The 16,383-nt window shown below is 42.1% G+C and overlaps 2 non-coding genes across 2 annotated transcripts; one reads left to right on the plus strand and one right to left on the minus strand.

Annotated features, from left to right (window-relative positions):
* The first annotated feature begins 2,967 nt into the window (after positions 1-2,967).
* On the plus strand, positions 2,968-3,074 carry LOC120266225. The gene has a single exon (XR_005538067.1). It is a non-coding gene; the product is annotated as a small nucleolar RNA R71 (small nucleolar RNA).
* A 5,897-nt stretch (positions 3,075-8,971) lies between these two features.
* Positions 8,972-9,078, minus strand: LOC120266116. Its single transcript, XR_005537959.1, has one exon. It is a non-coding gene; the product is annotated as a small nucleolar RNA R71 (small nucleolar RNA).
* Positions 9,079-16,383: the final 7,305 nt, after the last annotated feature.

Here is a 16,383-nt window from a genome sequence, read left to right on the forward strand (position 1 = left end):
CTGTAACACCTAGATGATTTTAGAGTCAGGAATTGATCCAAGGTATACGGCCTCAATACTGCCTTGGATTGACCCTGGGATAGATACTGTAGCAAGAGAAGAGAGCTTGTTTGAAGGCATACTGCCTCAATGACCCCCTCATTTGAGGCAGTATGGACCCTTTTGGTGGGTTTTTGAGTCTCATTTTAAGCTCATATGGCCAGATATTTTTGAGGATACTTGGGGGTTAGAGGAGAGGATTTGGAGGATTTTTGGAGATGGGAGGGGAGGACTTTTGGCAGGCAACACTTAGGGAAGAAGAAGAAGAATGAAGACATCTTGGTAGAGCTTGGCTTGAGGCTTGGAGGTGATCAAGAGCTTGAACTTCAAGGGGATAGCTTCATCATTCAAGGGAGGAGGAGCTTTCGGCATTCCTTGGGCTAGAGGAAGCGTCATTCGGCCGACATTGTTCTTCTTCATCATCATTCGGACTAGGGAGTGCCTCTTATGCATTTGCTTTGTGTTTTTCTTGAGTTTGTTATACTTGTTTGTTTGATGACACACTAGACCCCCAAGGCCACTAGATGTAGGTGAACCTTGGGGGGTTCATTATGTATTTTGGATGCTAAACTTTTATTTGAAATGCAATGGGTTGATTTATGTCTTGGCTCATTGTTCTTCATGTCTAGAACTATAAAACGGAGAGATCCTTAGTTCTTTGTTGAGTTGTACATGTAGATGTGACCTACTCGGATGTACTAAATCATTAATAAGCTAGAAGGGGTATTCTTGGATCAATATGCCAAGCAATTGGATGTCTGTAGCCCCTCTGTATCTTAAGGATAAACTTAGGCTGAGTGTATCCTTATCGCGTGATCTTCCTTTACTTAATGAAATCGCAGGAATGTGATTTGGGAGAAATCCTTGTCATTATTTGTATGGGCTTAGAGTTTAACCGCTGAGATATTGGGGTTAAACTAACATTAAGATCCGTCGGTTTAAATCACCCTTGCTATGTTATTTTTATGCATCCATATTTCATGATGACCCCTCATGGGGGTCCTCATCCCTAGGCCTATTTATCTCATCGTTGCTCTTGTGATCTTTTTTCTTGCCTTGAACTTGTTATACTTGTGATTTATTTACGTTCTTGCATATACTAGAGTAGTATACCATGTTTAAGTTGTGAGGTTAGAAAGTAAGTGATGGACGAGTAATAGGAGCTCCTTAGCACCGTGGAATACAATCCTTGGGATCTTGCACAAGGTATTACTTGGCGACTCCTACACTTGCGAGTGAGCACTGCTTCTTCCTCTCTGACACTTAATGTTAATAAAATAAAGCATGTCATCATGGTCTAATGAGTATTTTATTGCCGCCGGTAGAGTGTACACTGCTTCTTCCTCTCCGACTCTTAATGTTAATATTCCTCCTTTAAGATCGATTAGAGCACTGGAGGTAGTGACGAATGGCTGACCAAAAATCAACGGTGTCTCCACATCTTCATCAAAATCCATGATGACAAAATATACAAGAAATAAGAATTTGTCCACTCGGACAATCACATCCTCTACAATCCCACGAGGTTTCCTTGTCGATTGATCAGCCAATTGTAAAATCATCCTTGTGGGTCTAAGTTCATTAAGACCAAGTTTCAAATACATGGTGTAAAGCATAACATTAATGCTCACCCCTGAGCTTGCCAGGGCATTTTCTTGAACTCTACCCTCAAGTACACATGGAATTATGAAGCTTCCTGGATCTTTCAATTTTTGTGGCAGCTTTTTCTCCAAAATGGCCGAGCAATTTCCCGTGAGTGCAACTGTGCACTCTTCTTCCAGTTTCCTCTTGTTTGTAAGCAGTTCTTTTAAAAACTTGGCATACTTGGGCATTTCAGTTACCACTATCGGGATGTTCATGTGGAGTTGTTTGAAGATGTTGATGAATTTTCTGAATTGAACATCTTCCTTATCTTGCTTCAATCTAGCCGGATAGGGGATTGGAGGTTTGTACCCAGATGGCCTTAACGATCCCTTTGGTTGAATTTCCTTGTTTTCTCCTTGCTTGCCTTTCTCAATAACTTTTTCAACTGAATTGGGGTCTTCCACTTCAGCTACCCCAGTTTCCTTGACACTTGGATCAACTTCGACCATTGTCTCAACTTGTCTTCCACTTCTAAGGGAAATTGCCTTCAAGTGCTCCTTTGGATTCTCTTCCGTGTTGCTAGGAAGACTGCCTGAAGGTCTTTTAGAATTTGCTTTAGCAAGTTGCCCCACCTGATGCTCAAGTGATTGCACACAAGCTTGATGATTTCTTAAGATAGAGCCTATCTTATCTGGCATGCTGAGCAAGATGAGCATTTACTTTGCTGAACTGAGTATACATACTGCTGGTTATGTTATTAGACCTTGATTCAGTGTTAATCATGAACTTGGAAAGCATATCTTCAGTAGTGAATCTCTTCTCTAGTATTGGTTGTTGTACTTGGGTACCTTGAGAAGGTGCAGCTTTTTGTTGTTGCCCTTGATTCTATGAGAAGTTTGGTGGTATTTCCATCCCAGATTATACGTTGAGCTGTATGGATTTCCTTGTGGCCTTTGTCCTCGAATATAGTCAACATTCTCAATTGGTACGACGGAGGAGCTAGCAATAGGACATTGGGCAACTCCATGCCCACCACCACAAGTGCTGCAACTCATCACTGATTTTGACTTTGAATTGCTACCCATGCGCATGTCTAGCTTCCGAGACAACATATCAACTTTTGCGGCAAGAGCATCATTAGCACTAACTTCATAAATCTAGGTTCCTTTTTGTGATGTTCCTCTTGAGGCCCTATGAGACTCATTGCTTGCCATAGATTCAAGGAGTTGCTCAGCTTCATCGGGGTACTTATTGCTAAGGGATCCACCAGCTACGACCTCAATTAATTGATGAGTTGCATAGTTCAGCCCATTTTAGATGATCTGCACTCGCATCCAATAAGCAAAACCATTATGGGGGCATCTTTTAAGGAGATCTTTGAATCTTTCATACGCTTTAAATAATGTCTCGGGCTCTACTTGTTTAAACGTCGTAATTTCTTGCCTTAGCTTAGCCGCTTTGCTCGGAGGAAAGTATCTTCCCAAGAATTTTTCAACCATATCTTTCCATGTTTTGATTGATCCCGGTGGTAAGGATGTGAGCCACCGATATGCCCCATCTCTCAAACTAAATGGGAATAGTCATAGCCGGATCGCATCATCTGTCACTCCATTTATCTTGAAAGTGGAACAAATTTGGAGAAAACGGGTAAGATGGTCATGAGCATCCCCATTTGCGAGACTATTAAATTGTACTGATTCTGGATCATGCTGATTGTGCTAGTTTTGATTTCAAAATTGTTTGTGGAAATGGATGGTTCTTGAACACTGAATTCTTCGCCCGTGAACTACAGCTTTTCATATTCGGATAAGGTGCGTCTTTCCTCACCCATGATTATAGATTCTATATCCTCAATTCTCTTATTCTTCGATGCAAGGTTCTTTCAATTTAACTGTCCAGTGCAACTAGGTTTGATGGATTTGCTTGTGTCATGCATAGTACCTTGCAAAATTAAGAAAGATAAAGAAAGTAAAGCTCAAAAAGGGATAAATAAAAGTAAAGGAAAAAAATAAAAGAAAAGAAAATGGCTAGAGCAATAAGCTAGAAGTTTCCTAGAATTCCTTAAGTCCCACGGCAATGGTGCCAAAAACTTGATTGCTTCCATGCAGTATGCGGGATCGCCAAGTAATACCTTGTGCAAGAGCATAAGGATCATATTCCACGGGGCTAAGGAGCTCCTATTACTCTTCCATCACCTATTATCTAACCTTACAACTTAAGCATGGTAAACTCCTATAACAAGTGCAGAAGCGTAAGCAAATTGCAAGTGTGAGAATTATAAAGCCACATAAGAGATCACAAGAGCAATGATGGCATAAAGAGGCCTAGGGATGAGGATTCCCTTGAGGGGTCATCATGATATATGGATGCACAGTAATAACATAGCAAGGGTGATTTAGACCGAAGGATCTCAAGATTAGTCCAACCATAATTTCTCGGTGATTGAATCCTAATCCCATATGAATGTCGATAAGGATCTATCCCTAATCACATTCCTATGATCGTATTATGCCAATGCCCTTGCGTGTGACCCGCAAGTGCACGGGTTTATCGAAGTAATAAGTCCGAGGTGAGTGAGTATCGTATCCACAGGGAGTAGGGAATAAAAATACCAAGATTGTTATCTAACTAAGTGAAGATAGAATAATGAATTTGTTGATAAAATGTAATGAAAGCAAGAATAAAAGAAATAAGAAAGAGATAAGCACAAATAGATGAGAGGTAAGGCAATCGATAGAAATGGGGTACTCGGATATTGTTGCACCTAGGACAATTACTTCAAGTGCAAAATCAACTATTATATCTCCTAATTGACACTTAATCAGTGGTGGAAATCCTTAAACACATGGTCCAAAACCTAAGGTCAACCGTGACTAACTCTACACTATATCCCGGTGGAGAAATCGATCAATCTCAACACCTCACACTGTGTAGAGTTGCAAGAGACTCTAGGGATTCCAAGTGATAAACCCTATTCCAATGTATAGATCTAACCCTTTGGTCCAGGTGAAAGACCCCTAGTCGCAATTAAGCCCTAGGTGCTAAAGTCATTTCAACGCTTCACTCCGTTGCCTACGCAACTAAGCCCCAGTGGAGGTCATCCCTTCACCCATTCACTCTACTATAACCGCAAAGAACTCTTGGAACGTGGAGGTAGGATAAATCATATCGGAGGGGAAAGGGGCTGCTCTGCTACCTCTTGACTCATCCTCTCGACCCTCTCTAATCTTGCAATATCTAACCCTCATGGTGTGTCACTCACTCACAAAGGTTACCAATGTAGACTCTCAACCCTAGTGTCACTCTGAGGGAGAAATCATGCAACAAACATTCAAGATTGAAACTCAATTAAATACATCAATTAAGGAAAACATAATAGAAGATTAATGGAACAAATACATCCTAGGGTTCACAAATACAAGTACCCACTAGGGGTTTAGCTCTCGATGGAGCTAGTTACAATCAACAATGAAATCAAATGGTTAAACAAGTAATCCATAGAAAAATGCCCTCGTTATTCGTATCGAGGGTCTTGTGGAGTAGCCTCATCTTCTCCGAAGGTTCCCTTGTCCGGCCTATGGCACACCTCGCCAGATCGATACCGAGGAAAGCTCTCCCAATAACCTTCTTCCAAGCGGAGCGCGGTGTCGAATCCATATAAACACTCCAAAGACTTGCCAAAAGTCTCTCAAAACCCTAGCCAACGGCCTCCCAAAAGATAGAGAAAAGTTGGAGAGAAGGGTGAAAAGGATCTCTCAAATTCGGGCTGAATCGCGGCTTAAATAGGGCTGGAATCGGGCATCCACACATCCCTGTGGATTCTCCACACAGGCCTATGGAATTTCCACACGGGTATGGGGAATTTCCACACGCCCGTGTGGATTCTCTAAAAAGCAGATTATCAGCCAGCTGTGAAAAGTAACTACTACAGTGTATTACTGCAGTGATTTGCTGTAGTAACCTGCTATAGTGCTCTACCAAAACACTCCCAATTCCACACTTTTGATCGAGCCAACATAAATGGGCACACGTTTATGCCGTAGATCGCAACTCTTCTTCGATCAAAGTCCTCATTGGTGAAGATCTTGCAATCAATGCACAAGTCAGGATACCCAAATGTGACTTCCTTCGTGCCCCTCCAACTCATTGTAATGACTTGAATATATGGAGGTTGGTACACATTCACATATCTTAGAGCCCCACTTGTGTCTTCGCGTTTGTTCCTTTCAAGATTCCACCAAATAGTGCATTCACAATCTACTTTTGGCTTCTTTTCTTAAAACTTATCTTCACAACCCTACATGCATAAAAGAACACAAATACACATGTATTAGCACTTAAACCTGATAAAAATAAAGCTCATTATAAGGAAAGAATACTTCGCATTCTTAACACACAAGCACTTATCAAACTTCCCCACACTTAAGGTTTTGCTTGTCCTCAAGCAAAAATAAAATTGAAGCATAGAAGAAGGAAAATATTGAATGTGCTTGGCCTTAGGTTCACCAAAGCATGCAAGGAGAGCATTCTACAAGTAAGGGAAATTTCAACACTAAATATGAAAAATCAATGCTCTAGCTAAAAACTCAAATAAAAAAAGGACAACAAACTCAAGATCGTCTAAGTGTGTGTGAACTCACTCAAGTAAACCCAAAGTATATTCCTCAATATTCCAAGTATAAGGGACTTATTTAACTACAAAACATAACAAAATAAAATGATGGTAGTAGCTTCACACATCCTTTAATCTAGCCCTTTCCGAAGCGGCCACTAAGTGGCTTTTATACTTTCGAGGTAGTAGCTCTTTGATAAGTGCTTGTGCGATAAGAATATGAAGTGTTCTTTCCTTGTGTTGAGCATTACTATTCTCGGGTTTTAACGCTAATATGGGTGTATTTATGTTACTTTCATGCAGGTAGGGTTATGAGGCCGATTATGAGAGAAAGAAGCCAATGTGGGTCATAATGCACTAATTTTGGAGGAAATCTTGCTAAAGGTTCAAACGTGAAGACATAGGTCGGGTTCCAGATGCAGGAATGTGTGCCAACCTCCTCGTACTTGAGTTAGCATAACTATTTGGAGGGGCACAAGGGCAGTCACATTCAAGCATTCTGACTTGTGCATATAAAACAAGATCTCCACCAACATGTCCACTATTGAAGAAGCAAGGCGATCCACAACGTAAACGTGTGCGCGTTTGCATTACCTCGATGAAAGTATGGATTCAGGAGTATTTCAGGCCGGTACTGTAGTAGGATACTATAGGAAATACTATAGCAAAGATACAGTAGTAGCATTGTTTACAGCCGGCTGAGAAAATAGGAAAACAGAGAATCCACATGGGCGTGTGGAAATCCCACACGCTTGTGTGAAAAATCCACAGGGGCGCCCACATGGGCGTGTGGATTCCCGATTCCAGCCCTTTAAAAGCCGATTTCATCATTCTTTTCTCCATCTTTTCCCCAACTTGAGAGAGGGCGGTGGCTAGGGTTTTGAGAGGTATTGGCTAGGGCTTTGGACAGGATCTACGGCTCTGACATCGCGCACCGTTTAGAAGAAGGTTAGTGGGAGAGCTTTCATCGGCATCGATCCGGTGAGGTGTATCCTAGGCCGGTCAAAGGGACCCTTGGGATGAGTAGAGGACTCTCCACAAGACCATCACCACGACTAACGCGGGGTTTTTTCTATGGATGCTTTGTTTTTTCATTTGATTTCATTTATTGTATCTAGCTCCATGGAGAGCTAAACCCCTAGTGGGTACTTGGGTATTTGTGAACTCTAGGATGTATTTATTTCATTGAACCTTTTTATTATGCTTTCAATTAATTGATGTTTATTGTGAGTTCCAATCTTGGAGACTTGATTGTATGAATACTCCCCTAGAGTGACACTATGGTTGAGAGTTCTTCTTGGTAACTCTTATGAGTGAGTGACACACCATGAGAGTTAGACAAAGCTAGATTGGAGAGGGATGAAATGGTGAGTCGAGAGGTAGCGGAGCATCACCTTTCTCCTCCGGTGTGATCTATCCTACCTCCATGTTCTAAAAGTTCTTTGCCGCCATAGTAGAGTGAATGGGCTAAGGGATAACCTTCCGCTGGGCTTAGTTGTGTGTGTAACAGAGTGAAATGTTGAAGTGATTTTAGCATCTAGGGCTTAATTGTGGCTAGGGATCTTTCACCTGGACCAAAGGGTTAGATCTATACATAGGAATATAATTTATCACTTGGAATCCCTAGAGCTCATTGCAATTCTATGCGAGTGCGAGGTTGAGAGGTTATTCAATCTTTCCTCCGGGACATGTATAGAGTTAGGCATGGTTGACCTTAGATTTGGGATCATGCAATTAAGGATTTCCACGACTCATTGCTACATCAATTAGGAAGTATAATAGAGGGTTCTTTCACTTGAAATGATTGTCCTAGGTGGATCAATATCCGGGTACCCCATCTTTATCGATTGCCTTACCTTCTCCTTTACTTGTGCCTTTTATCTTGTTGTTTTTATTTTCGTTATTTCATATTTTGTCACACTTATCATTATTCATCTTCCACATTAGTTAAGAAACAACTCAAGTGTCTTTATTCCCTACTCTCTGTGGATACGATACCCACTCATGTGGGATTATTACTTCGACACCCGCGCACTTACGGGTTTACACGCATATACTGACGTGTCAAGTTTTTGGCGCCGTTGCCGGGGAGTAGGCGTTTAGAGATACTTTACACTTCGTTTTCTTAGCTATTTCATTTATTTCATTCTATTTCATATTTTCTTATTCTGTCATTGTTCTAATTTTTTTTTTCTTTTTGTGTAGCTCCAGGTTATGACATGAGGAAACCCCTCCATACTGATTGAAGGAGATCCCGAGTTTGAACATACGCTGAGAAGAAAAAGGAAAGAACCTGTGCAAGAACAGTCTAATCTAGCTGATTTGGAAGTAGAAGAATATGAAAACATGGCAGAACAGAATGAGCAGCAGAGGACATAATCTGATTATGCCAGACCTTCAGTATTGGGGACATAATCGAGCATTGTGCATCCCCCGATTACAGCTCAGAACTTCGAGCTAAAGCCGGTATTCATCCACATGTTGTAGCAATCCTCACAGTTTAATGGTTTGGCCGATGAGGATCCTAACAGTTATATAGAGAACTTTCTCGAGGTGTGTGATATGCTGAAGATAAATTTGGTGGCGGATGATGCCATCAAGTTGAGAGCCTTCCCATTTTCCTTAAAGGGGTGAGCGAAGCAGTGGCTACACTCATTACCTATAGCCTCGATTACCACATGGGAGGAGATGATAGAAGCTTTTCTTGCCCGATATTTCTCTCCCGGAAAATCCGCAAAACTTAGGAATGAGATCTCGTCCTTTGTACAGTTGGAATTGGAGTCTCTATTTGAGACGCGGGAAAGGTTCAAGTAGCTCCTGAAAAAGTGCCTGCAACACAGATTTCTGGAGTGGATGATTGTTCAGACCTTTTACAACGGTCTGAATCTAAGTACAAGGCAACTCTTGGATGCGGCAGCAGAAGGTACCTTAGGTAGCAAGACCCCTAGTGAGGCTCGTCAATTAATTGAAGGAATGGGGTTAAACAGCTACCAATGGAATGCCAGGGAGAAGAAAAAGGTGGCTGGCCTCCATGAGATAGATACAGTAACCTCATTGGTGGCTCAAGTGGAATCATTGAGTAAGAAGTTAGATCTCCTAACTTCGAATAGAGTGGCGGCCGTGACTACTTGCACCGGGTGTGGTGGAGGACATGTTCCCGCCGATTGCCCGATCTCTATTGGTGATGCATCTTCGGTTGAGAATGTTGATCTTGTGGGTAATGGCATGAGGAATCAAGGAAACCCATATAACAATACCTACAATCCGGGTTGGAAGAGTCATCCCAATTTCTCGTAGAGCAACCAAGGTCCACAAAAGGCCATAGGGCCACTGGGTTTTCAACAACAAGCCCCAAACATGGAGAACCGAGTTTCAGGTTTGGAGACCCGAATGAACGATTTGGAGAAGGCCTTAACTAGGTTTATGCAATCATCTGATACAAGGATCCAATCAGTTGAGGCTACACTTCGCAACCACAGTGCCTCTTTGCATAATCTTGAAAATCAAGTAGGGTAGATTGCGAAGTCCTTATCGGAAAGGCCACAAGGAAGCTTGCCGAGTAATACCGAGACCAACCCTAGAGAGCATGTGAAAGCGATCACTTTGAGAAGTGGTCGTGAGGTTGAGGGTAAGCTTCCGAGTAAGAAGCCAAATGAGCATGCACCGGAGGTTATAGAGGTTGAGAATGGAGCAAGTAAAGAGAAGGAGATGGCACCCCCACCTTTCAAGCCAAGAATCCCTTATCCCTCTAGACTGAAGAATGACCAAGGGGATGAACAGTACAAGAAGTTCCTGAGTTTGTTCAAATAACTCCACATCAATATTCATTTTTTTTGAGGCATTGGCTCAAATACCTAAGTATGCAAAATTCTTCAAAGACTTGTTGACCAATAAGAGGAAGTTAGAGGAGAGTGCTTCAGTGATTTTAGATGCATATTGCTCTGTGGTTTTGTAAAAGAACATGCTGAATAAGAAGAAAGACCCGGGAAGCTTCATTATTCCGTGTAATATTGGCAATCTAGGTGAAGAAATGGCATTGGCGGACTCAGGGGCCAGTATCAATGTCATGCCATACACCTTCTTTCAAAACCTAGGCTTGGGCGAGCCTAGGCCTACTCAAATGACTTTGCAATTAGTGGATCGAATGGAGAGACATCCGAGGGGCATCATCGAAGATGTGTTTGTCAAGGTGGAAAAGTACATTTTTTCGGTTGACTTTGTAGTGCTAGACGTCGATGAGGATGTGGATGTATCCTTGATACTTGGGAGGCCGTTCTTGCGGACTTCCAAAGCCCTGATTAACATGGACGGCGGAGAGCTAACATTGAGAGTCAGAGATGACAAGCTCACATACCGCCTTGCTGAAGCGATGCGGCATTCTCTTGATTTCGATGATACTTTTGTATTTTCTAGACGTTACTGATGAGATTATTGATGAATACATGCAGGAAATGTTCAATCCAGATCCATACAAAGGCTTGTTCGACCAAGAGGAGGACAATGAAGAAGTAATGATGCTTGGTTCAACGGAAGAACTACCATCTACCCCGGGGATCTTGAAGAAGGTGCTCCAAAAATTGAAGAGGGCTAGAAGACGCCACCGGAAACGCTCCAAGGCTATTGGAGACATGTGTGAACCGAAGAAGTTGGATGAACCATTGTTAGGCTGTCCTAAGTCCGATAATTCACCCTCTACCCCCAAGAGATTTTGCTCATTGATTGATTACCGACAAGTGTACGGGGTTGCCAAGTAATACCTTGAGTAAGTTAAGTGGTGGAAATCCAAACATAATCGGGTCTATCTCTAGATCACGATACTAGTCCCCGATGTCGGTGGAGAAATCGCTCAATCTCAACACCTCGCACCACATATGACCGCAAAGCACTCTAGAGTTCAAGCGCATGTATCCAATTCTAAATATTGATCCAACCTAATTCCGAAGGATCCTAACCCCCTACAAGGTCGGCGAGATCGAGCAATCTCTACGCCTCCACCAAATATGGTTGCATAGAGCTTGAGAATGGAGATAGAATACACAAATGTCGAGGAGGAAGGGACACTTCACTATCTCATGACTCACTCCCTCAACCCTCTTCAATCTTGAGGTTCTAAGCCTAATGGAGATCTCTCTCACACCAAGGCAACAAATCATGCAAACCAAATAACCATAAGATCAATAAGGCAAGCAAGCATTAAACAATCAAGAATGAAACTTAATCAAACTCGGATTAAATAGAAACACAAAAGCAAATCCACAAAAAGATAGAGAATCCTAGGGTTCACAAGCCCAAAATACCCTCTGAGGGTTTTTAGCCCTCCATGGAGCAACATACAAAACACACCATCAATGAATGAAAAGTACATTAAAACCATAAATAAAGCACCCTTATATGAGTGATGGCCTTGAGTGGAAGCTCGGCGTCTGGAAGGAACCACTCCGAAGCTAGATTCACCGGTGGCTTCCTTGATGCTATGACGGAGGAGGAATCAGATCAAATGGTGATGAGCGCCTCCAAGCACGTAAATACCTCCTCTCAAACCCTAGCCGTCTCACCCCTCAAGAACGCACAAAAGATAAGAAAGAATAGGGCAAAGCAGTATTTATAGGCTTTAGATCGCGTCGATCATCACGTGCCTCACGGCCTTTAATGTGGTTTTCGAGCTGCAGGCGTGAGCTCTGAAATTTCCGGACGCAGCGAATTTCGGCAGCGTGAGCGGTGGTTGCTATCAGTCTTCTTGCTAGTGAGATTCTTGCGATGAGTTTCTCACGGTGCTTTTCACGACAGCGGTCCAAACACTCTTCTCTTGAGGCCACATGTCCGAGACTGCGTCCATGTGGTAGGCTATAAAAGCTTTTCTTCATCGTGTATGTATCTTTGAGGAGATCTTGCAATCTTCACAAAAGAGAGAACGTGAAGATGTGGCTGCCTTTGTGCCCTTCCAACTAGTGAATTGACTTGAATCTTCTTGGAAGTTGGCACACATCTCCATATTTTTGAGAAATCTGCTCTGTGTCTTGGTCCTTGAATTGAACAGAACTCCCAACATTGTGTCTTTATATGCCTATCTTTGCTTCCTTTTTACTCTTCAAGGCATTCACAACCTATATGCATAAAGAACACCAAATACACAATATGAGACACAAACCACGTAAAAATGATGATGCTCAATGCATGTAAAACATATATAAAAATATGTCTACTCAAGCACTTATCAAACTCCCCACACTGAGTCTTTGCTTGTCCTCAAGCAAAAATTAAACGATTATACCTATGGAAAGAAAAGAGATACTTGGCCTTAGGTTCACCAAATGGGTACTAATAATAAAAATTCTCGAGTCATGGAGAGAATCAAAACACTAGACAAAACAATCGATGCTCTAGCAAGCAATCCAATCAAAAATGAGATAGTGATAAAATCCGATTAGTGTGTGTGTGAAAAACTCAACTCATGTCAACACTATGTCCACTACCAGAGTTCTTATTAACATTGGACTTATTTAAAAGCAGAAAAGAATGAGTGGTAAGCTTCACACAACCTCTAAAGATGTGCCCTTTCCCAAGATGCCTCCCGAGGTGGCTTTCACTTTCGGGGGTGGGCAGCTCTTTCTACTGATGATGGTAGCTTTCCACACTCCATGAGGGTAGCTCTTTTTCTCATTAGGGGCATAACAATTATCCGACTTGAGAGTAGCTACATACATCATGGGTGGTAGCTCTTTCCACACCCTATGTGCAAACAACAAACAATTTCCATTTCTCAAATTTTTCTGATTTTCCTGATTTTTCCTCGATGATTTTTCTTTCTTTTCAAATAAAAACTAGCACACTAAAGTCCCAAACATAATGAACTAGAGGTCTTCATAGGTCTAATGAGCGAGAAAAAGTCGCAAAAGAGCAATCGGAGAAAAATATTCAATAAAATGGATGAAAACTATAGCATGATAAAATCCATGTTTATAACCTCCAAAAACTGAGAATTAAACTCTTAACTCTAAGGTGAACCTTCATTGGCAACAGAAACATGCTCATGAAAACACTAAGTAAAAAGTCATGTATAAAGGTGAACCCTCCCCACCACACTTAAGATGTACATTGTCCTCGAATGTACGCGTCACAACACAATAAAAAATAATAACAATGGAAGCTGTAAGTGTGTGGGAATGCAATTAAAAATAGGACTCCCAGAACTCCACATTCTTCATTTGGTGAAGCCTAACTCATAGGGTGTATGTGTGTCATCGGTTTGGCTGAAGCTCACATGACCATGTAACAATATCACATGATCATGTCGCATGACTAAAAACACCATCAACATCACTCTCAAGGCTATACGCATAGACAGGGGTTTCGGTGAAGCTCAACAAAATAGAAAAAGATGTCACGAGGTTCTTATAAGTGAACACATGAAGCACAAACTTCGCCTAAGCGAGACAAACACACAAAAGTTAACTAAACTCTAAAAGATAAAATAAAAACTATGAAAACAAAAGTAAAAGGAAACTAAAAAGAATCATGAGTGGGATGCCTCAGAGCATCGGCGTCATCTTACGGTGTTGCCGGTGTGCAAAAGAATGTTCCCATCCAAGGTTAATACGTATACAATCAAAACTTTTTCGGTCCTTGGTGGCATACCTTCAAAAGCGCAAAGAAATGCAAATTTGCATGAAATGGCAAAGCTGCGAGAAATCCACGGGTAGGCGTGGAAAAATCCACTGCCCGTGTGGCCGAACTGGCACGGCGACTTGGTCGTGAAAATCACGCACACGCTGGATCGCAGCGGTCAGCGTGGATTTTCCATCTCGCCGTAGGGTCACAGGCATTTTCTCTGTCACGGCAGCGTGATCGCGTGGGCATCTCCTGACAGCGTGGGAGCTGAGGTTATGGCATGCCATAGCGACCCACTGGCAGCGCTCCAAAACTCTTATAAAAGTATTCTCAAGCATATTAAGATGATTTCCATGAAGAACAATGCCTAAGAACCAAGATATCCACATAAATTTCGAAAAATGGAGGCATGGAGAAGGTTAAAAAAAATGAGAGCTCACGAGTGTGAAGTGAGGAATAAGAGTATGATTAAATGGCGGTAAAAACCCTTCTGAAACCTTTTTAATGACCAAGGAAAAATGTTTGGGAGTGTGGGTGTGTAATGAGGAAAGATGAAGGGGCGTGTGAATGAAAATAGATGAATAGTGAGTGCTTCTTCATCAATTTGTACCCCACATGGGTGTCAGAGCTCCACATGGGGGGTGGGTCTGTGCAGGCGCGTGGAGTTCCAGCGCCCATGTCAAGGCTCGGAGAATTCTGTGAAACACATCCATAGAGATGTACAGAAATTAAGTCAATTTCCCAACTAAAAACATGAATATCATCCTAAACCATGCCACACACGCGTTTAGAAACTAAAACACCAAAAATCTTCATGAAGAACTCAACACCAATAAAAGTTTAACAAAGCGCACACTTTCCTTGATTTTATTACTATGAGAAATAAAATCTAAGCCACAGAAAACAATTACTTGGGTTTGCCTCCCCAGAGGCGGCTTGTTTTACGTCGCTAAACAGCATTAGCGCTGCACATTCACCTGTATGGAGCTTGAAAGAGGTGTGTTCCTCCCGACGTAGACATTGCATAAGCTACTTCCTTTTCAAACCCAAGAATCTGGTTGTCGAGGTGGAATATTAGTGGAGAGTCCCAACCATCTTTACTTTTGGCCTCCAAAGGAAACAATTTGAGAGTTTGGGAATTGTCAAGATGCACAATGGTGGGTCGTGCTGGATGGCGTCAATCTCCTACCACATCTGCCTTCCACTTCCAAAACCTCTCTCTTGCATTGTGAGGTTGAACAATCCAAAGAAAGATGCCCCAGATCCCATAACCTTGGGGTTTGCTGCTTCTAATGTATTTTCAGCGAGGAGGAGCATGACACTAACAGTCCCCTTCAAAATTTTCTACGCTCACAGCACTAATCTTGAGTCACTACAATCCAATTTCAGTGATCATTCCATTTGCTTGCTTTTCATTTACTGCCCCAATGTGCTCAATTTAGCCATTTCTTCCATGATGATCAACGCCTCATCATGTCGGAGATACTTGCCTTGCTTGTTCAAATTCTTGCTGCTTAGCAAGCATGTCCAAAGATCTCTCTAGTGATGCTCAATGTTTTTGATACGGAGACATCAAGCATTTCAACAATATTGGCCTCAATATTTTGCAAGCAACGGGCATCGGTTGCTTCAAATAAATCTTGGTAACACACTTTCCAGCAGTACATCTTCTTCCTTTCTCATCCCATTGAAGTTCTTGTGAGGTGCTTCCCCATTGTTGTCCATCAATATCCACATAAGAGGTTTGGGTGGCTCCTTTGAATTTGGATGATAGTTGATGCGATGTGGTTGTGTTGATGAACGGTGATAAATTGATCAATTTTCAAGTGAGAACGTCAGCTTACGAAATATAAATTTCTACAGCTGGATTAATCTGCATCATTCAGTTCCAGCCAAGGAAAAGTAAATAAGACAAATAAACACAAATAGAGAACGCGGGAAGAAGATGAGAAGTGAAATAGATACTAAAATAAGAAATCGAGTGAGAATGATGGAAGAAAAGAAAGTGTGGAATAGACAAAATAAAGAAAAAGATGAAGTGGCTGGAGCAACAAAGGTCCTAGCGGTTCCCTAATATCACTGCTCGACAGCGGCGTAGCTTGACGCGTCGAATAATAGCCATGTAGTGTGCCGCAGGGTGCACGGGTGTCGGTAATAAATACCCGGTGGGTCGGGTTGGTCGAATCCACCGAACAGGGCTGCTAGTACTAACTTCTTCTCTGCTATCAACTCAAATGATAAATGGGATAGGTGTGGTGATCTAATGTGCGAAAGAGATGAACACCGGAGACGAATATGCAAGGGTAAAATGGAAGGAGGAATCTCAATCAGTAAAAGTGGGGTATTCAGGCAATGTCTAGGATTCAGGTATTAGGCACCGGATAAGCAAAAGTGTTTCTATGATGAGTAAGTTAAGTCAGTGGAAATCCAAACCCAATCGTCTATACTCTAGATCGCGACACTAGTCTAAGCGAGGTCCCGGTGGAGAAACTCGCTCGAAATCTCAACACCTCACACCATATGACCGCAAAGCACTCTAG

The sequence above is a fragment of the Dioscorea cayenensis genome, chromosome 7 (assembly GCF_009730915.1).
Source record: "Dioscorea cayenensis subsp. rotundata cultivar TDr96_F1 chromosome 7, TDr96_F1_v2_PseudoChromosome.rev07_lg8_w22 25.fasta, whole genome shotgun sequence".
NCBI lineage: Eukaryota > Viridiplantae > Streptophyta > Magnoliopsida > Dioscoreales > Dioscoreaceae > Dioscorea > Dioscorea cayenensis.